The 22,642-nt window shown below is 51.1% G+C and overlaps 1 protein-coding gene across 1 annotated transcript in view; it reads left to right on the top strand.

Annotated features, from left to right (window-relative positions):
* Nucleotides 1-22,642, top strand: part of zfhx3b (zinc finger homeobox 3b) — a 147,950-nt gene that overhangs the window by 59,953 nt on the left and 65,355 nt on the right. The window lies entirely within an intron of this gene.

Below are 22,642 nucleotides of genomic sequence, written 5' to 3'. Positions count from 1 at the left end.
CCACCGCGCAGCGGGGGTGATACAGCCTCTTCCTGTCTCCCGTGTGCCCGCTTCAGAGACACCCTCCCAGACCTGGGGCTGCGGACACACCCCTGTGCTCTGAAGTGATCTTTCACCTTCCCCCTCCGTCTTCCCCCTGCGCCCTGAGGCCTTTGTAGTGTCTCTGGTGATGTCATGACGCTCGCTCGGAAGCACAAGCAGATGGGCCACACTCCAATATGCAGGTCATCCCTGATTAACTCCAGAGTTTCTAGAAGTTTCACCTCGCCCCGCTGTCCCCAGTGACCGGGCTTGGAAAAAGGCTCCTGCCATCGTTACGGCTAACACTTTCTCACACATCCACATCATGTACACACACTTCCAGCAGACCTTCCCTTGGGCCCTCCAGACCCCATCAGCAGGCCTCAGAGGCCGGGCTCCAGGCTTGTGGCTGTCTGCCTGTGGAGTGCTAGTGCGCGTTGGCGGAGGTGAGAGGAGGGATCGCGGGCCAGCTCCAAGCCTCCGCTCTCGCTGACCCTGGCCAGACAGGCAGGATGGGTGGAGCCAAGGGGCAGAGTCAGGCTCTGGCCTCCGCTTCCAGGCAGGAGTTGGCGGGTGGGGGAATGGGTGGAGCATGGGGGGGCTAGCTGGCTACCTTCCTTGTCTCGGGGGGCCGGTGCGATCTACGGTAATTGAGATTGATTGGATGTTATTTTTCCTCTTGCAAATGTAGTCCATTAGCTTGGCACATGCATAATCAGTTTAGAGCACAGTTAGCCGAATGTAATCATGTTCCTCGGTGTCTGCTCGCACAAAATCCACTCCAGATGCAGCTCGGCCGCTGAGAGAGAGGAAGAAAGTGCCGTCACTATCACATGGGGAATCTCTACCCAAGAAACCCTGACACCCCCTCCTCTGTCCTGGTCCCGCTCTATTACACACTCACGCACACACACACACACACGCGCAAAACGTAACCATTTAAACACTCTCGTTCGCTAACATAGACGCACACAGACGGCCTCCCTCACCATAAGAACGAGGCTCCAGGTCCCATGTTCTGCTCTCGTAGCTGTACTAACACAGTGTTGAGAGCATCTTAGGCCCAGTCCCAGCCCAGGCCCAGGCCCAGCCCAGGCCCAGGCCCAGCCCGGGCCCAGCCCAGGCCCACTGACTAGGCAGCACCAATCATCTACCCTCCAGTGCAACTAGATCACTGAGCGGGCGAGGAAAGAAAACATCTACGCTCCAGAGAGAGCAAATAATCTGAAAAAAAGCAAAATGGAAGCAAAGCGTGTGTATTGTAAATGAAGGGATTAGATGCTACATGGAGATGCATTAAGGTGTTTCACTGACAATCCGACTCAGCACTCTCCCAGACTGACTAGCACTGGCTTGGGGTGACCTCCCTGCTAATGATCATAATTATCTGGATCAATTCAAAGTCATTCAGACCGTAAGCGGAGGTTGCGCTGGCTCCAGAAAGATTTGTTATTATCATTATCAAATACATATGGAGGGAGCCATGTGGAGTTAAAGTCACTGGGGATCAGTCGTAGACTTTCCTCTGACGAGCCATCAGACAGACAGAGAGACAGACAGACAGACAGATAGATAGACAGACAGACAGACAGACAGACAGACAGACAGATAGATAGATAGACAGACAGACAGAAAGACAGACAGACAGACAGACAGAGACTACCTAGGGGAGGGGAGGGGGAGAGGAAAAGGATGGAGAGATAGACAGGGAGGGGGACGGGGAGAAAGAGAAAGAGAGAGAGAGAGAGACACTCGTTTAGACAGAGATACTCTGCTAATTATCATGGCTGGCCTGTGATTGCTCAGTAATAGTGCTCAGTGGGAAAGGTTGCAGCGGTTCCAGGAAGAGCTGAGCTCTGATTTACTGGTAGTACTGCTCTAATAAAGCGTTCACAGCATATCCTGGGAGACAGTCCATTCTCTGTCCACACACACCAACAAACACACACCTACAGCGCACGCACACACACACACACACACTCACGTACCAACCATAAACAGGCACACGCATGCGCCCACACACTAGCCAGACCCCTTTGCAGGGGGCACCTTTTAAGAAGCCCCACTTTTAAGAAGCAGCACACGACTCATGAGATCACATTCATGCAGATTATGCGACATGGGATAGGTGCGTACGAGTGGGCGGTAGCAGGCTTAGCGTCACCCCAAGGAAGTGTTTACATTCTGTGTGGGGCCCTCTCACACTCTCTCAGTCAAAAGAGCCATGAACCAGAACCCCCCTCCACCTCCTTACCCTGTCTGTGGTGTGCCTGCGGGGGCCTGAACTCTGACTGCAGACCCTAAACAGACTCCTGTACCTCCAGAGGAGAACTGGGACTGCACAGAGGGAGGGGCAGCCCAGAGGACTCAGCCAGGATTGGTTCATGGGGCTGTCTGTCAGTCATGCAAAGAGACAGAGAGAGAGAGAGGTGAGAGAGACATGGAAGGAGAGAGAGAGGTGTGGTGTGCTGAGGGGGAGGGTCCAGTGTTTAGTCTTTGGCAGAGTGCAAGAATTTCACAACTCCTCCAGCTCGGACAGAGAGAAGGCGAGAGGGGGGGAGAGAGAGAGAAGGCGAGAGAGCGACCAGGCGCTGACCTGTGGCCCAGCTGTTGCTGCTGGTGACTGGGATTGCATGTGCCCCTCCATGGGTGTCTCAGAGGCCCATGCAGCCAGGGAGAGAGGCGCCCAGGCAGGGTAGGCCCAGCTCTCTGGAGCCCATTTCTTCACCCTCTGTTTATCAAGACTGCCAGTCGAAGGGAGATAGCGGGAGATGGGGAGCAGGGCCTTGAGCAGGGCAGCACTGCATAGACTACCTCTTTGTCTGCCCTGGAGATAGGGAACCAGACCACAGGGGGAGGGCCAGAGGAGGGGTGTCTTGGGGCAAGGGTTGTGTTTTGGGGTCAGCTGGGAGTTGAAGTTCCTTGGTTATTGTGTTAAACGGTCGTTTGTTTTGACTGTAGTATTTCTTTTTTGGGCCGCCGGACAAGAGCAACTGAGCATGCTCCTGTCGGTGCGCAAGAAAGCCGTTGATCCTATTATCTGTTGCCTGATCAGCAGAAAAGGGGGATTGGTGGCTGTAGGGGATGGGGCGAGGAGGGGAGAGGGGAGGAGGGGAGAGAGTCGAAGGGGAGGGGCGTGAGAGGAGAGGAGTGGAGGAGACAAGCGGAAGGGAGGGCGATGTGCAGAAAGAGAAGAACATGGGCCGGCTCTGTGTGATGGGAGCAGGGCTTCAGTCAGTTTTGTTTGGTCCAGGTCTAGATAAACAGGCCTAATCTCACACGCACCATCCCGCCCCCCCCCCCCCCCCTTGCACAAATGAACAGGGGGGGGGGTCCCTATCACACGCCCGCATCCATCCACGTCTCGCTTTCATTCTCCCCCTGCTTGCCTCTCATTTGTTTTCTCTTTTTTTTCCAGTCTCTCCCTCTCGCCCTCTCCACTCCCCTCCATTCCTCTCCATTCTTTGTCTCCTCAACATTAATAAACAAGGCAAATACCCGTCACCCGCAAAACAAACCAACATAGAGAAAAGACTGCTGGGTGGTCCTGTATGGGCCTCTGCTTAAGGTTAAATATCTTTTAATCCAACCAGTCTGGAAAACTAAACATTCTCCCAGGCCAAATCCTCTTTCTGCACCTCAACCCCTCCCTCTCTTCCCCTCTCTCTCCTCTCAGTCTACCTCCTTGATTGCCCCTAGCTGTACATTTGGGGCCTGGGAGGTTGCTATTTATGCGCTGGTTAATTTCACTCAATCAACAGTCAATCTAGCTTTTATAAAACCCATTATAAAGGATAAACACAGAATCTTGCCTTGAAAACAGAACAAACAAACACAACTCTCCTAAGGCGACTCCTCCCCTCCAGTCCTGCAGTTCTGGCGAGCTGTTACACAGAGAGATCTGCTTTCTTCAACTTGTTCAGGGAGGAACAATTGAGAGTGCAAGTACATATTCGAAAATCGACTTCCTGGTAGCGACCTGACCAGCGAGTCTCTCCCTATCTTCTGATCAGTGTTTTACCCAGGCACTGTCAGCCTCTATCTTGTAAGATGATATTACTGACATATCAGTCATAGCCCTGTCTCCCTCCTCCCTCAATAGCCCTCATCCTGGAGATAATGTGGTAAATTGCCTCCCTTTGTCTCAGCTTCAAAAAAAGCTGTGTGATAAGGTGCACATTTAATCAGCAGGCTTTATGATTCGGTGTTCACTTTGCATGCATTTGGTAGTCAAAGTGCAGTGAAATGAGAAGCCAGCGGGACTGGCTCCACCTGGGCCTACCTGCCTGCCGTTGTGCCTGTTTGTCTGCGTGGTCGCGGTCAGAGTCAGGCCTGATGACGGGCAGGTAAACGGTGCTTTGATGTAGTTCCTCTGGGTCTGTGAGGATCCTAAGCTGGGAGGATGGAGAGCGAGGCAGGCTGGCTTACCGGCTCACAGCCATCAATACATCAGTGGCTTAGCCGCCAGATTAACAGCCTGTGAGTGGTCAGGGCCACAAAACTGTGCTCTGGACTCAGGTATCTGTTCAATACGTCTGTGGAGCAGACACAGGGGGCGAAGGGGGGAGAGGAAGGGGTCCGTTTCAAGCGTCAGGATGAGCACATAGGGGACCTCTGTTCTGTTGGACTCAGGTATCTGTTCAATACGTCTGTGGAGCAGACACAGGGGGCGAAGGGGGGAGAGGAAGGGGTCCGTTTCAAGCGTCAGGATGAGCACATAGGGGACCTCTGTTCTGTTTGGGTTTGGCAGCATAGGAGAGTCCTGGGACAAATACATTTTGGGCTGCAATGGAAATGTGGACCTAGATGTTTGATTTCGAACTCCCATTACTTTGGAACGTCCCACTTGTGAGTTTAAATGGATATTTGATGGGTTAAATTGCCAGGCAGTAATGTCATGCAGTAGGTATGCGTGTCTTTCTGCAATACTTAACGAGGCCTAGACTATTTCATACCAGATCATTTCATTTCCTAAATGCAACCTTTATGCTTCTTCCCAGTCCCAAGTGTAAAATTTGACATCCATATCTATTAGCCTATTTCTCTCCCTTCCATCCCCATTGTCTGTGCTTCATGGCCGGGGTGAAAGGAACTCCGAGCTGGGGGATCCTTCCGGCCTAATGTCCGCAGTGGTGATTGACCAGTCCGTCGGAATGGCTCATGTTTGGCCTAATTGCTGAGAGCTGGACTCCAGGCTGGGGGACTGGGAGCTGTAAATCTATCACTGTTATGGGGCAATGTTTTCTCCAGATGTAGACGAAAAAGATTTCATCCCTTTGTAATTAAGCGGTGCAGCTCAGGGTGTCATATGGTTTTTATTGGGGCTCTCTGGAAAAAATCATTTCACACCTTGTTTTCTCATCATGCCCTTCATTCTTGTATAAAGGAGGGATATGAGGGAAAAGAGAGAGAATGAAATGTGTTTGAATTGCACTATGGAAATGACCTGGTATTGATTTATGATATGGAGGTGTAGGTAGGGAAGTACTGGAGGGTCATGGCACTCTTAGGCAATCAAAGAAAGTTTCTCAGAAAATGAAGAAAAGATAAAAAAGATTCATTTCGAATCCGGCAAGTTTTTCTCTAATGTCTCACTTTCCTCCTGCATTCTATTTAAAGCTCTTCAGGGGGATACAATGCAGTGAGAGGTGAGAGGTGAGAGAGAGTGAGAGAGAAAGAGAGAGAAAGAGAGAGAGAGAGAGAGAGAGACAGAGAGAGAGAGAGAGAGAGAGAGAGAGAGAGAGAGAGAGAGAGAGAGAGAGAGAGAGAGAGAGAGAGAGAGAGAGAGAGGAGAGTTGGAGCTGAGGACGCTGTGTAACTTCTCAAGGGCACTGCCAGTTTACAGCCTTCACATTCTCCTGTAACAGACTGATACCCGGAATAGAGTAGCACACCGCTGTGTAGAAATGACACTTCTAAGCCCCTCCCCCTCCCACCATCAGCACTCACCCACACCTCACCCCTCTGCCGTTTATGTGGCAAACTTAGGGGTCAGACACTCTGAGGTGGGTGTTTTTTTTTATTTATTTTTTTACTAGTCACAGCTGGTGAAAGCCAGGGAGGTGGGGAGAAGAATCAACGGTCTCACACATTTGTTCTTTCTGAAGCTATTTTCAATCTCCGGGTGATTTATGGAGGAGTGCTGTCCCGTTGGAGGACTCTCTCTCCCCCATCAGAGACGCAGACAGGAGAGGAAGTCTTCTCCACGGCTCTTGAGCGGCCAGGCTTTCTTCCAGATCGCAGCCATCCCTCATCCCCCTTCTCTCCAGACCCACAAACCTCCCTCACAGAACGTCACCGCATTCAATCAACACCAGGCCTAAAATTAGGGCCCGCTGAATGATTCAAACTTAGATCCTTCTTTTCAGATGGCCTGTCTTTTTCACTACGTTGGAATTTCCTTAATTTATACGTGTTAGGTTGGAATAGTCATGTTGCAGTAATTTGAAACAGAAGGAATGTCTAGGCTACTGTGGAGGAAAGATCCCTGGGAGCCATTAGGCTTTTGCCACATAAGATTGTGAGATCTGGGATGCTAATTATTATTCAAATTATGAATATATTAATTTAAGCAGTGAAAAGAGAGTGTGAGCGTCTTACTAATGAATTATATAGTGCAGGCTTTATTAAATATTTGTTGATGTTGCACGGGAGAGACTGTGTATATTAATTCTGCAGAAGTAGGTCCCGATAGGGCCCTTTATATATACACACACACACACAGGCCTTGATTTTGTTCTCTTGTCTTTGTGGTGCACCTCTCCATGTCTCAGAAGCGCTCTTTCCAAACATCATTTCACAGATGAGTTATGGTTGTGTGAAGAGTGCACCGAGGTTGGAGATGATCTCCTCCATACTGCCAGATAATATTCTCCTTCTTTCCGTCAGGCTCCCGTTACAGGCCTCCTGCTCCGCGCTGGAATCGCCTTTGTTCCTGCAGGGCTGGGAACAGGAACCCCTCGCTCTCTCGCTCCACATTAGATGCACTTCCTCTGTATGAATCGAAATATAGTGTCTTTTCGCTCTTCTCAGACAAATCAGACTCTTTTTTTTTCTTCCTTTCTCTCTGTTCTTCCATTTCACGGCACTGCAATTGGCACCTTTGAACTTTTGAGAAGATGAAATGTCAAAATGACTGGAGTTTATGGGATATCAAATAGAATAAAGGCACAGCCAGGATTATTACAGCAAGGAGCCAAATTATTGCAAATCCCTTGGTACATGAAACAACCTCCCAAAAATCGGATAGTTCTCAGGACCCGGTGTTTGTACTCTGATTTCCTGCTGTAGAGTGGGCTTTTACACACCTCATCCCGTTCTCTCCAAATGGGGATTATCATTCAATTTTCCTCAATTTTCAGCCATTCCCTCCCCAATGCTGGGCTCATTTTCAGTTTGCTCTGTCATGGTGGACTGTCTGATAGGACAGGGTGGAACCATTCGGTGATAGTGTAGCAAATAGCAAGTCACCTTTTGATCACTGGCATTCTTTGACTGGCTGGTCATTCTGTGTGTCTGGTGAGGCAGTGTTCCGTTGCACCATTAGCAGCAGAGGCATTGGTGCCTCATGTCCACTGAAGCACCAATTGTGCAATTTACTCACAACATGAGTAAATTGCAGAGTGCGACGAGTGAATGTACATTTGGTAATAATCCATTAACGTTACGGTTTTACTTGCTTTTTACAGTTTACTACCTGTAGTCCATTCACTGTGGATTTCTGCCTTTACATCTGTTGGGCAGCTTAGTGCCTTTCAAGCAGAGTCACAGTCAACATCAGAGTATTCCCAGTATTCAACTTAACTTTTAAATCATTAAACATGATGAAGCCATCTCCGCTAAGTCAGGGGTTTATATACGAAAATCAAACACCATCTGCCATCTCTGATCAGAGCCAACAGCCATCAGCCAGGGGTTACCAAGGCAGAACAGGAAAAGCCATTAACTGCCAATCACTGCATCGATCGACAAGCCAGTCCACCACTACCATCACCACTCCACCCCTCCCAGCCCTACTTACCCTCACACACATACATACATAAGCACTTACAGTGCACACACACAAACACAGACACACCCTTTCATAAGAATTTCACTGTCTGTGTTCCGGTCATGGGAAGTCAAGCTTTTTTCAGTCCAGGGGAAGTAAAGATCCTGCTCTCGGTCTCTCTCCCCATTTTCAGTGTTATCTTTTGAACAATCGGAAGATCGACTCATTATTACCCTCCATCTTAAATGAAGGTTGTCTCCAATTCGTCGTGTTGTCTCGGATGTTTGCGTTGAATGACAGTCAGGCCAGTGAGGATATCAATTCTTCTCGAAGCAACACTGCCATCCTTCCACCTGGAAATCTCCCCCGCGCGAACACACAGACTCTGACTCCCCTTCTCGTGGCCCCCTACATTTTCTGAGTCCGCATCAGATAAAAAGAGAAAACTAATAGAGTCAGCGAAGGACAAAAGGAAAGAAGAAAAAAGGGATTGATTTCCCCACCCCCCCGCCCCCCCACCCCCTTTTTCGTCGTTAGGAGTAAGGGTCATTAGGAGAATATTTACCTACTTCCCAGCTTAATAGAGATGCTGTATATCAGAGTGTGATCAGAGCAGAGGTCAGGGCTGGGGGGAGCAATTAAAGTGTATGGATCCCGCAGCCCTGGGCCAGGCCCACAGTGGACTGCAGACAGGAACTGATAGGTGAGCTAAAAGGCTGCGAGAGGCCCGTACATATTGAACGAGGCCATATTCATTTATTGAGCTTTGCTACCGATGAACTAGAGCCGCGTTAGCCGCACACAATGCACACACAATCGAACGTGAGCGCGCACACAGCTCAGTGCGGTGGCGTCGCGCTCCGAGGTGGAACGGCTGGCCTCGTGTTAGAAATATTCACCTTTACATCTTCAACGTGTCGGACACCTAGCCTGCGTGCTGTGCAGTACTGTACATCATCATACCACCTCTTGGTAATAGTTGATCTATCAGATCTGTTTCTTATTTCACTCCGTCAGAATTTGTCTGGCGGTGGGGCAGGCTGAGATGGGACTCTAGTTTTCCATCTGACCACGACCAGGCAGTACCCCCGTGGCAGGGGGGGGGGGGGGGATGATGGATGTTCCCCCGAGGAGGATGCACTCGCTCTGCGTCTGTGGTGGCGTCATCGACACGTCGGGGGGGGGGGGGGGAGGGGGGGGGGCGGGGGTGACCCGGGCGGGGAGGGAGCGATGGAAGCAGGGATCGAGGGAGGAAAGGAGGGAGGGCAGGGACATGAACCAGACCAGCCATTTTCCTGGTCTCGCTCATAAATATTTGTGCGGCTGATTTATAAACAGCGGAGCGAGAGACGAGATCAAAGTGAACTGTAACGGTTATATAAAACGGGGTATTTTCACAACACCGCCTCACACCACCCTCATACCTTGTTAAAGACAAAAGATATATATCACGCGACCTATTGGCAACGGCTATCGAGTGGCCCGGAGCGGTTTACAGTTTGCTAGTGCCCCTGTTGTGACTCCAGGTCTCCCAGCGCAAACCTCCAGCTTCTCTAGCCCTAGATGGGTTAGCCCTCCTCTTGCCCTCGGCCTGTATAAAGTACACACAGGCTCATGGCCAGTAGGAGGTGTTTTATACGGCCCGCAGTAACGCTATGTGATACAGCATGTGTGTAGGCAGCGTGCCCTACAGGAGAGCGGAGCAGACAGCTGCACTGGCTGCTGCAGGGAAGCCAGACGGTCAGACGACACAAAGGCCAAAGGGGGGGGGGGGGGGGGGGCTTAGGGCTGGCGTGGGACAGCTTCATGTGTCCAAGCTTGGCCGGAGACAAGGACAAAGAGAGCCTCCCTGCCTGGGACTGGAGCAGGCATTCCACACCTCCGGCCACGGTGTACCTCCTGCCCTCCCCCCTTCTTCTCAGGGTGTGTGGGGGTGTGAGGAGGGGAGGCACTGGGCTGCCCCACGGCCCTCTCCCAGATTAATAACAGGCTGGTAAAGGCAGGGAGGGCTGCCAAGACGGCTGTTTGCTGACCTCTTTAGGAGGAGGGGGGGGGGAACAGGAGAGAAAGAAAACCTCAATGGAGATTCCCTCCTTTGTCCCGAAAATAGCTGAATAAACAGAGGATCCATCAACAGGACAGGGCAGGGCAGGGCAGGGTGGGTCCGGGCCAGAATGGCCATGGTGGGTATGGATGTCTGGACAGCTGTCTGTGGGGAGGCTGTTTAACTGTGTCTACAGGCTCCAGGGATCAGACAACACATAGTGACTCCACATGTTTTCACAGCACGCTGTACCTTCTCCTTTACACAACCTGCCAGCATAGTTTCATCCCTACATACATGTGTGTGTCTATTTGTGTGTTTGTGTGTGAGAGATAGCTTGACTGATTGAGAGATAGCCACGGTTTCTCACTGACAAGGCCTTGTTAGGGGTCGGGGGAGTGTGCAAGTGTGTGTTTACTGACAACAGTTTCAACTGGGGTAACCTGTTCTTTTTGTAAAGCCCTCTGCGTAAGGCCATGTTGATATAGGAAACCAGTGCAGGAGAAGCAAGATCATTGGAGTCTGTATGTGAATATTATATTATTGTTCTCTCTTAATGTTGGAGGGCATTTCTGTCTGACCAGGCAAGCAGGTGCTCTCCTCTACTGATGCTGTGTGAGAGAGAGCAGAAGAGTAGACTCCCTGGTGTGTCTGAGCCTGTGTGTGTGTGAGCGTGTGTGTGTGTGTGTGTGTGTGTGGAAAGTTCAAAGTCTTGCTGGAACATCAGAGGCCTGATGCTGAGTGAGGTAGACTCGCCCAGCCCATGGTCTAGGAAGGCTTACTGAATTATTACTGATGGTTTCAGGGTAACTGTCCGACCGCAGGTCTGGGGAATATTAATCATTTATTTGATTGTCCGCATGTGCTGATTAATCAATTTGAGGGAGATCTGCAGGATTAACTACCCTATTATTCCCTTGTAAGAACAGATAAGAGATACGACTTTAAAATATCATGTTCCATTCATCATTTATTTTTAGTCCCCTGCTGATGAGGGTGAAATAAAAACTGAGGTGAGATTAGGCAGAAGAGAACAGCAACAGAGGGAAAGAGCGGAGGGGGGGAGGAGGAGAAAATCGAGGGATAGGGAGCGAAGAGAGAGAGGACTGAGCTTTTAGAGCGAACTGCAGCAGGTGAGAAAGAGACAGAGCGATTTTAACCACTTCTGTAAAGGAGGGAAGTGAGAACGTTTGACAAAAACAAAACAAAAAAAAGGAGTAAAAAAGGAAAAAAGACGCATAGCACTGGACACAAATATACAGTAAGCAGCGAGTCAGAGACAGAGAGAGAAGAGGAGAGGAGAGAAGGAGCAAAAGACAGCGATAGCGTGAGAGAGCGAGCGAGAGAGAACCAGAGAGAGAGAGAAAGAGAGAAGAAAAGGCAGGAACAGGAAACAGAAAGGAGAGTGAAAGCTCTCCCCACCTGGAGTAGGCAGGGCTGTTGCTGTCGCTCTGTGGGTGTGTGTGTGTGGGTGTGTGTGTGTGTGTGTGTCTGCAAGTCTGTCAGGAGGGAAGGGTGGGGGCTGCTGCAGTGGACTCTAACCCTGCTAACTGCTCTTCTGTGGGTAAGTTATGTTATCTTACCATCAAGAATAGCTAGCTAGAGAACATATTGTAATCCAACAATGCCAGCAAAGCCGCCCACACAATATTCACTCTATAAATTCTCGATCCGCCGACTGTTTAATTTGTTGTGTCATGTGGTAATGCCTTTGATTCTAACATACCTCCGTCAGTAAATACATGAGGCACTGAAAGAGCTGTGGTTTCTTTACAAGCATGGTGCCCCTGGCGTTCTGGTGGAGAATGCATGGCACAGACACCGACAGAGTGGGGCGGGAAGGAGAGCAAGTTAGAAAGACACAGACCAGGAGAGAGGGAGGGGGGGAGAGAGGGAGAGGGAGCGAGGGAGGGAGGGAGAGACTGCAAGGAAAATAGAGGTGGGTTGAAAACTGTAGATACTTCTGCTAACTCCTCTGCCCTCCCTCTTCTCTCTGGTTGAATCCACAAGCAGACAGACGGGAAGGTAGATAGGCAGACAGACAGACAGACAGACAGGCAGTGGGATGTGAACCAGTGTAGAAACTAGAAACCTGAGAGGGGAAGGAGGAGCATGCCCTCCCTCCCTCCCTCCCTCCTGACTGAACACTGAACACGGCACCTTCATTATGCACTTTTCAGCAGCTTTCACCGTTAACACTTTCCTCCCCGGCTGGAGATTAGACAGCCGTGCATGCTTGATTTAACGCGTGATTACGGGACAAGAGGTTTATCCAATCAATAAACAGGAAGAGCCAAGCGGGAAGCCTTTGAAGTATAGGAGGGGGACTTAGTGCACCAGTGAGCAGGGCTGCTATCTTGGCCGGGATGCCAGCCTGTCCTATGCCCACGTTCTCCATGCCAACCCTCCTTGTCTCTGCACCCAGCAGCTCAGCGACTGGACTGGAAAACGGCCTCTTTTATCTGGCCATTACTTAACAGGGAGGTCAGTACCAAATCGAATAATAAGGGCACTCCTCCAAAACATTAATAAATTAAAATCACAAGTTGTCCTATAAAAAGGGGGCTTAATGCGATCTTACAACCTACGTCCGCAATTTACATTAAAAGGGATACAAAGCGGAGCTGTGCGGGAGGTGACTGCACCCTGTATTAAATGTCCCCAAATGGGCAGCCAGCTCAACGACCTCCATCATGACACGGGCTAATGCGTGAGTAGTTATTTTAGGCAGCTCCAGTGGCCAGTCAGCCGGCAGAGGTCTTTTGGAAGGCTGTGGAAAGCTTTTCGCCAGCGTGACTAAAGCAATAGGCTGCCTCCAATTAGACCCGGCCTGTGTTTGATTTTAGTGATGACGACCATATCTCAGCTGTAATTATGCTGCGCTGGGAATGATGAGGGTTTAGGTTATTGATCCTGCATTGATCGCCCTGATCAATGAGCACTTTGTTTCATTTTTTTTATGGAAAGTTTTTTTTTTTTTTGTTGTGGCTAATAAGCGGGCCCAGCTGAATGACCCCATAAAGCAGTCTGTGTTGTCAGAGCCCATGTGGATTGGGGAGAGCGTGGGCTACGGATAGGGGATGGAGGGGCCGGGCTTTCAGAGAGCGCCCCTTTTCATCACAAGTGCACATACTCCCTTTGGGTATGGGTTAGAGGCTGGCGCAGGTCTTATGAAGAGCACATTTCAAATTCATGTCTAGCTGGGGGGCAAAAGCAGCAAGGCTGAAGGGCAGATTTGTTCCTCCTTTTCCCCCCATTTCCATCCCTCTCCAGCACGTCACAGAAATGCTCACTTCTGCCTTATGTAAAAACATGAACAATTGTCATCATATTTCGGGTGTTAAGGGTATTTGTGTTACCTAATTCTAAACTAAGCAGTCTCTTGAAAGCAATGTTTGTTGGAGGTTCACATTACTCGTGTGGGTGCATTAAGGCAAGAGGGGCTATGACTCTTGTTATGAAGAGACTATTGAGGCCAAGTAGTTCCAGCCCTTCTCGCTGCTAGCGCGGCCGTGTCGGCAGGTGTACCAGGTGGGTGTTTGGAGTGCGCGGGTAGTAAAAGAACACTCGACATCAGTCCCACTCCACCGACGGGGTACTTCATGAGGTATGCAAATGAGCCCATACATCGTGTGTGTATCCACCTCCGCCCCTCATTAGCATTTTAAGAAGTGGACCACTCAGCGGCATTGTTGCTCCTTCTGTCAGCTCAGCGCTGCTAGTTAAAGAAGGCAGCTTAAGACTGGGTTAAATATTGACTCTGGCTTGGGCCCTTCATCAGTGGCCTTAATTAGTGTGCCTGTATTGCGAGCTAGGGCAACGCTATGGAGAGGGGAAAGGCATGCCCGACTTAACACTCCCCCCCCCCCACTGAGGTTTCAAACACAACTCTCTCAACTAATTCTGTGTGAATTTTATATAATGAAACAAACTGGGAGGTGAAAAACACATACGGCATCACAAGTCTCACCGCCTTATTGCGTAGCCCCAAGCACTGACCAATTATGTGGTAATGAAATATTTACACAGGCAAACGGGGAACACCAGAGGTGAAAGGGAGATAACTGAAGGCGGAGGAGCTCGTGTTCCTTGTCTCTCCTGTGGTTACGTCAGCCTCTGGGATGAACAGGAGGAGATCGGCGAATCACATCCGGGCCTGCGGGGAGGGGGTGACCGAGAACCGCGGCTACGGCCCGGCCCTGCAGCCACGCCGCTGTCCGCACAGGGGCCCTGTTCCCGGGCCAGGCTGGACGGAGAGGTGGTGGGGTGGAGGGCGATGGGTGGAGGGCAGGAAGTCAGTGTGCTGCTGAGTCAGGCTGTGAGGGGTCTAGCCTGACCCGGGGGGTGCGATGACCCATCTGTCGCTTGTCCCCTGCTCACAAAGAGCTCGTCATGGAGCTGCGTCGGGCCAAACGGAGATGTTTGTTGTCAGAGACTAATGGCGTTTTGGTAATGTTCTTTGCTCCGAATTACATTTCCACTCACTGCATTAATCATCGCAAGTGCCGTTTGTCTGTACTCCCAGCCCCTCACCCCAGCCTCTGAGGCAACACTGGCCCTTTTCCCCTCCAGGCCCCGCCCTCCACACATCACACCACACCCTCTAGCCTTCACCCCTGTAACAAGCAGCTGGAGCCTCACCCCCAGCTGGGGCACAAGGCCACAGGCCATACTGCGATTGTCTGTCTGGCAGGTGACAAATGAGAGGCAGTGAGGTCTCTGTCACCTGTGTGGGCGTATTGGTTGACTTTGCTTTCCCCTGCCTCTCTGCCCTACCTCTTTCCCCCCTACCTCCCTCCTCGGCCTCTCTGCCCTGCCTCTTTACCCTCCCTCCCTCCCTTCCACCCCCACCTCCACTCACTGCCTCTCTGCCCTGCCTTTTCTGATCCTTCCCTACCTCAGCACCAAGACCAAATGGTCAGGGCCTGTGTAGCCTAGATCAGACTCAGTCCCTCAATTCATTTCCAGAGTCAGTCATCTCAGTCTCATTTAGTACAGACGTAAGTAACCCTACCCAGGCCTATTCAGCTGGTCAATGCACTGCCATTCAGAAGCCACAGCGACCCACAGCACGGCGCAATGTGCTGTAATGCATTCCTCAGATTCCCTGTTGATTTGAATGTGAGTCATAGATGCGTTGAAGGGATTTCATTTCATATGTGTCTTAAGGCCCGATCAGCTTAACATTTCAGCCGTAAGTCGAGGTGGCATGACGGTTTGTAATAGAAACATTTGCCACAAGCGTGGAGTATTATCGGGAGACCTCCGCCCAGCTCTCCACCCATCCTCCAGGCTGCTGTTGCAGATAGCTCACCTTGCAGATAGCTGGACTTCCCACAGGCCTAGCCCACATTAAGAAAGGGAGTATAAACACTGATATTAGAATCCCATGGGCGCTGTCAGCTGTGCGTGTGTTGTATGGGAGTGGGGTGGGAGGGAGGGAGGGAAGGACAGAGGGAGGGAGTGGGCAGTGGAGGGAGGGAGAGACAGTGGATTAAAGGCTAGGTCAGGACTGGGGGCTGCTGAGTGCCAGGTGTGGTTTTTCCACAGACCTGCTTGTTCTCTCTCCCTCCTGTGAAAAGCTCCATGTGATCTGGACCTTCCTGGGCCAGAGGGAGCTGGGATGAGCCCCTGTCTGCTGCTAGCAGGCCTGATCTGGGCCCGGCTGCCTCACACACCAACCCTACTGGACGGCTCGTATACCGTCCAGTACTCCGCAGTACAGAGTGGGTTCATTTAATGGACACCCGACGAATCCCTGTCAATGTCACACACGGGCCGAAATGATCGGAACTGCGTCTCAACTCTTTGTGTGTAATGAGAAGCTGAGCAGTCACATTCCTCTCCAGCCCCATCCTAATAATTACCATTGCCACTCTCCAAAATGGAGGGTTTGGTTGTTGACGCCGCTCTGGAAGGGGATGCTGAGAAAGGGAGCGCCAGGTAGGGCAGGTTCAGAGTTGCCATCCCGCGCTTCCAGATGGCACTTAGCCGACGCAGACGTCCCAGGGCGGGGGAAACAGCTGTTCTGCACCCCGGTGGCGCCCTGCTGCTATCGCCCCCTGCAGGCACAGCTTTTACACGGCAGCGTTAGGGGAAAACCCTGGCACCCATAAACCCACCAGGAGGCTAAGCTGTTAATTAGCTGCTCAGAGAGAAGGCCTACGGTTCACTATTAATTTCTGGACTTTTTTCCTTGTTTTTTTCTTTTCGTTCTTTTTAGGGGCTTGACATCACTTCCTGCCCCTTTCAGAGTAATTTGCAGGTTGGCGCATAAGTAGGGGCCCCGCTCATTAAGAAGGGGGAAATGTGTTTGTCTGCGATTAGAAGTGCACATTATGTATGTATAGCCATGCTTATCCAAATATCCTTAATGAGAGAAAGCCAGGACGGTAAGGAAGGGCTCCGGTGGGCATAGGCCAAGGCTTGTTATCACCACGTAGGGCATCGATTTCCCCACCAGCCGCCCTCCATCCCGCCCGCCCACTTAGCCCCCTCCTCTCTCCCCGAGAAGGAGAGTGACTCGCCCGTGAATTATGTGGACGCATTGATCAGCTGATCGAGAGGCATTGTTTCGGGCCCGGGGTGATTATTGAAGGAGGGATTACCCAACTCTTGTCCTGCGCCGGTGTATGTGAGAATGTATTATTCGGCTTCTTGTCACGACACCCTCGGCTCGCCCGACCACCGGCCCCTCCCTCGCCGCTCCTGACACATACAAAGCAACACACGGCGGCTGCATACACAATCAACATGGCCCAAATGACTGCCTGCCTGCATTGATTGCCTTCCCCCTGCAATTATGTTCCTATCCTTTACTTTCCAGCATCTTATGTATTCAAAAGGAATTCAATAATTATTGCTTTATTTAATGTTAACGTGAGGCGAGGAGGTGGGAGTAGAGCCCCTGTAGTGGTATTGTCTTTAGGGCCCTCGGTGACCCCCAACTCCCCCGCCCGCCCTCAACACCCCCCCCCCCCCGCCCTGCCCCCTTCCCCTCCTCGACCTCTACGCAGGAGCCCTTTTAATGGCCCTCTCTGTCTCCTCCCCTCACTCGCTCCCGCTCGCCGTGGCAGAGACAAATATTCAACGTGTCGTTTCTTCGTCTGCAGCATTTGATCACCGCTGCATATTGGCAGGAGCGAGAGAGTCTTTGCGTGCGCTGTGCCCCGAGACGAAGGAGAGCAGCCCGGAGTATGGGGAGAGAGGGATTAGGAAAACAGGGGAAGGGGGGAGGGGGGGGGGGTAGTGAAGGGGGGAGGACAGGAAACAGTAGGTATGCACTACGGGGTGGGTGCACGCAGTCTCCCCCGCCCAGCCACAGCGCAATGTCTAGGCATGTCGCCGCTCGCAGTGGCTAATTCGAAGCAGCCGCTGAACTTGGCACCCGGCGTAGCTTCTGTGGTGGTGGTTGCTGTCGCTGGAGCTGCAGGGAGGGAATCAGAGGCCGCGCTGCGAGCACTCAGACCCCGGCCGCTCGGCCGGGCTTCCACCGCCACCACACGATGTGTTAACCTGCCTGCCTTCCTGCCTCTCTGTCTCCTCACCTGTCTGCTGGCCTTCAAGGGGAATTCCCCCGAGCCGACTCGACAAGATCCCCAGCTACTCCTGTACGTCACACAACACCACCAGATACACACAACACACAGCCCCTCCCCCCCCCCACACACACACGCACACCCAACACAAACACACACACAAACATGTAAACACACACACTCACCAAAACATGTACACACACACAACGCACACACCAACCCGGGGCAAGCTGCGCCAGCACACAGCTCGTTCCGTCTTTCTTCACACACACATGCACTTAGAATGAGATTTGAGACACTCGGCAGTGTTTCATTTTCAATGAACCCAGTGTGTTTTTCAGCCCGACAGGCGCATCCCTTTGTCTCATTTCACAGTGAAATACAATGACCTCATTGGCTGTAATCGCTGCCATGACATCACTGAGAGTGAATAACAAAGGTGCTACTTGACATTCTTCATCATTGCACCTTGTGCCTGGAACAAGCTCGTAATTTTGCCCTTCGGTCAATGGAGAAACATTGACTGCTCCAATGATATCAGAGGATATGATGTCCTCATTCATATTGTAAAGACCATGGATCCGGTATGACAGTTACTAGAGGATGTAAGAGGGCGTTATAGGTCTAGTCGAGTGTGGTGTCCCATGTAGTAACTCTCCTGTCCCCAGTACTGGGCTCTCACACACACACACACACCCGCAAGCACGCACACCGCGTGTTGTGAAAGCGTGTGGCTCACCCTCTAAGTGCTGAGAATCACTGGGATAATTACAAAGCAATACACAGACAGACACTCACTGGCTCATCCACAGAGGGAATTTGGCAGCTCTCTCAGAATTGATAGCCATTTAAGCCCGTGGACAGTCATCTGTTTTAATGCATTAATTTTGTATTAACAGCACTGCCAAATTTAATGGTGGAAATTGGGGTATGATCATAATGGTATGTGTGTCTTCCAACATGTGTCCTCACCGTGTGTGTGTGTGTCTGTGCGTGTCTGTGTGTGTGTGTGCTTATGTGTTTGTGCATGTATTTTACTGCTCCATTGGGTGCAATTCTGTGGAATTACTGGCTTGTGTTGGCACTCTTCCTCTCTCGCAGCCTTCCAGTAATACCCACCTTCGTTTCACGTCGACCACTCTCTCTCAGGCGTCACTTTTTTGTGTCGAGCGTGGATTTTTACCCGGCATTGAAGTGGATGGAAATGCAGATGTATGCAGCACTCTGGTGGGTGTTGTAACTGATACCGGCGTGTATTGCCCACGGAGAGGCCATGGGGCCAGAGTGAAGTGGCCTGAGAGAGGATGGGTCGGCACACATTCCGCCCCTGCCTCTCGTTTACCTGTGCAGGCAGGAAGCCCTGTTCCAGCCCCCGCAGAGTGGAGGCAGGAAGGCCTGGCTCCAGAGGAGGAACGCTCACACACACACACACACGGACACACTTACCACATCACTCCACTCCACGCTCCCACACTCTTATGCATGCTCGGCCGCCGCTCCTGTCTCCTGTATGGCTGCTGGAACTTCCCAGTCAATTAAAGGGAATTGGAAAGAAATTGAAGCCATGCGGCCCCGCGAGGAGAGGGCCCGGAGACTTTATCCCCAGCGCCGCTCGCTCCTCCGCCCTGCTCCCCAGCTCCCCTCCCCTGGGCCTGGGCCTCAGCCGGCTGTCCAGGGGCCCTGGCACAGGGCAAGCTCCTCTGCAGCAGGCAGGCTAGCTCCCTCCCAGCCTTCCCAACATGACTTTTTCATTAAGCCGGCGAATTCCTGCGCTCCAGTTGGAGGTGATTTATCAGCTAGGGGCTTCATTGCAGGATCATAGGAAACAGACACAGGCCTTGTCTGGTGCATTATTGTGTTTCACATCCAAGGAGTGACTGGGTGTGTGTCTGTGTGTGTGCGCGCGCGCGCGCGTGTGTGTCTGTTTGCGTGTGAGTGTGAGCCCTGAGATAATGATCTCTTGCTCGTGGTCTCTCACGTGGATAATTCCGATGGAATTCAGTGTGAGAATCATCGTTTGAAGGTACCTGCGTGTCTGTCTGACTGCGTGCAGACTTTGTTCCCATGAGCCGAATGTTGTCCAGTGTCTTAAGCTCTGTAGTCATAGAGTTCCCTACAGAACACAACTGGTCAAACTGGTAACATGGGCTGGTGTATTTTATGAGGGTCCCGATGTTCCTCTAGTCTCTATGCATCGCTCCTCTAACGAGATCCAGAGGGGAGTTGGTGGGTGGTGGTGCACAGGTGTCTGCGGCCTGTCGGACCAGGGAAGGCAGGTTTAGGCCTAGCTGGGTCTTAAACACAGTCAGCCCAGGCAGGTATTTAGTGATATATGGACTCTTCTGGGCCAGGAAATCTCAGGTTCACTCCTGTATAAATCCTGCCCTTTTTATGGGAAGCTGTAAAACTCCCAGGGTTTTTTTCCCCCCTCTCTACCTCAGGAGACCAGCTTTGAAGTTTAGGTCAGGTGTCGTCAGTTTTATAATTTTTTTCTTCTGTCTGTCTGTCTGTCTTTTTTTTTTTTTGGGGGGGGGGGGGGGGGGGTCAGTGAACTCGCTGTCTTCTTGTAGATTTTTGGAGCCTCGAGTCATGAGTGGTAAGAGCTCATTCATTCCCCGTTTTAAAGCCATCTGCTCTGAGTAGAAACAGTGTGCCATTTCCAGCCCCGTAATCACTGGATGGATCTGCTGAGTAAATATGTCTGTCAGGTTTCACCCTACCTGAGCTCTCATGCAATAATGTGTGCACAGAAGGGGGAAATGTGAGGGGGTGGAGAAGAAGGAAGGAGGGGGGAGGGGGGGGGGGCTCAGCTCACCCAACAGAATATCCAGCAGCACCTATTCAATGACATCATGGATGTCTTCAAACAAGGCAAGGAGAGAGAGAGAGAGAGAGAGAGAGAGAGAGAGAGAGAGAGAGAGAGAGAGAGAGAGAGAGAGAGAGAGAGAGAGAGAGAGAGAGAGAGAGAGAGAGAGAGAGAGAGAGAGAGAGAGAGAGAGAGAGAGAGAGAGAGAGCCTTTTACAATCACCTAATAACTCTATTACACTGAGCTGTGGGGCTTACACAAAAAAAGCTCCCTTCCTGTTCCTGGAAGCGGTGTCCTAATGTACGTTTTAGGTGTAGAGGGAAGAAATATGAAACCAGGGAGAATGGAATACAATTGCCCAGAAAACCCCATAGCAATATTACAATATTACCACCAGAAAATTAAACATTAGGAGAAAAGGACAAGAGCATTTCAGGGAACGTAATATTGTTAGGATGTTTTTTTCTGCTCAAGCTGTCAACACCTGAATTGGATGTAATGCTGTTAAAAATCTAATGTTTCTATTGCTTTTGCATTTCCCAGCCATCTAAACAGGTCGCCTCACTTAAGGGCAGGCCAGTTCAGGATCTCCTTAATGAATCAATTCCTGTTTTCTCCACCTTTGTCTGAGTGTGGTGGTGCTCTGTACAGAGGAACACATCCCTGCTGGGAGACAGATATGCAGGTTGTGTACAGGAGAAACCAGTTGGCACTCTGCACATGACTCCCAGTGTTAGACACAGAGACAGTCTGCCATGGTGGATCATTTCCAGGACCTATTGTAACCTGTTCAATGCTGCATTAGGTCTCTACACATGGCAACAGTGGCAGTTGTCTTGATGACTAATTCATAAATGCATCTAATATTACTGTATATGTCTTCCTGTACAACGCAATTATTATATTGTCTCGCCTGTGTGTCTGGCTTTCAAAAAGCTTTACATGCTGACACATTCAAGCCCTCCATTGTTGAAAAATCTCAATACTGACATATTGTGGGCATGTTTTTTTGAAGTAGACAATTAATGATGGACTGAACATGAATGTATTCAGAAACATTATCTGATTGAGTTCCCATCTGGCAGTAGCTTCCAGCTTCATTCTCTCTCGGACCCCTGCCTTTGACAGGAGATTAGGGAGGGGGGTGGGGGGTGGGGGTGGGGGGGAGAGAGAACTTCTGATGATTGACATTGATTGCAGCCACAGAAATCCACAGCAAGAGTTCTAGAGTTGTGTATATAAACAGCACATGACAGGCAGGACAAGGGTGGTCACACTGGGCCCAGGCCCCATGCATTGTAAACATGCAGCAAGGATCAGTATGATACTTCAGGATAATGGTCAATATCTCTCCAGAGGTCCCCAGCCCCAGCCATATTGTGTTGGCCTTGTGCCATTGATTGGGCCATGCAGGGGGTCATTAGAATAGAGTTGTGTGGTGTGAGGAGAGAGGTTGGTGGTGCTGTGTCACTATGGGGTGTGGGGGCATGTCGAGTCATTATACTCGACACTACACCAACCATTGGTTGGCGTGGGGTTGGAGTGCCACTGGGGTTGAGGAAGTGAGGGGCAGACAGGTCAATAACGGGGCTCGCATCCCGTCCACCGAAGGCTCCCCTGTCATGGAATGTTCTGGGTTGTTTCAGAATGTGGCTTCAACCCCCGCCGCCCCCCCCCCCTTCTCCCGCCCCCCCAAACTCACATTTCTCTCTCAGCGCGCCCTGGCTCTCCTCCGTGCTCGCTGCGATAGAGAGGATTTGACTCAACGTGATCAATATTTAGCATCCCATGCGTGAAACAGGCAGATGTTGGGAGTTTCCTTTTCAGAGACAGGAGGCTTCTGTTGAGTGAAAGGGATCAATGCTCCCCTTCCGTATGTGAGGCTTTGGGCTGGCGGCCTCTGAGGGTTTGGCTGATGTGGGCTTCCCAACCGCCCCCCAGACCCCCTGAGACCTGTCTGGCTCCCACCCCTGTCCTCGCACGCACGCACGCACACACACACGCCGTGGAGGCTGAGTCCAAACAGTACTTGTGGAAGAGGGTTGGGTGTTAAACAACATGGCTGTGATTGGGAATTGATTTGTTCATTTGCCAACTGTGTGAGTGAAAGTGAGTTGGTGGTGCCTGGCGAGCTGTCTTCCGTCAGTTAAACCTCTCTCTCTCTCTCTCTCTCTCTCTCTCTCTCTCTCTGGCTCTCTCTCTCTCCCTCTCTGCCTCCCTCTCTCTCCCTCTCTGCCTCCCT

The sequence above is a fragment of the Osmerus eperlanus genome, chromosome 10 (genome assembly GCF_963692335.1).
Source record: "Osmerus eperlanus chromosome 10, fOsmEpe2.1, whole genome shotgun sequence".
Classification (NCBI taxonomy): domain Eukaryota; kingdom Metazoa; phylum Chordata; class Actinopteri; order Osmeriformes; family Osmeridae; genus Osmerus; species Osmerus eperlanus.
Note: the sequence above shows the minus strand (reverse complement) of the source record. Positions and strands in the feature narration are given on the sequence as shown.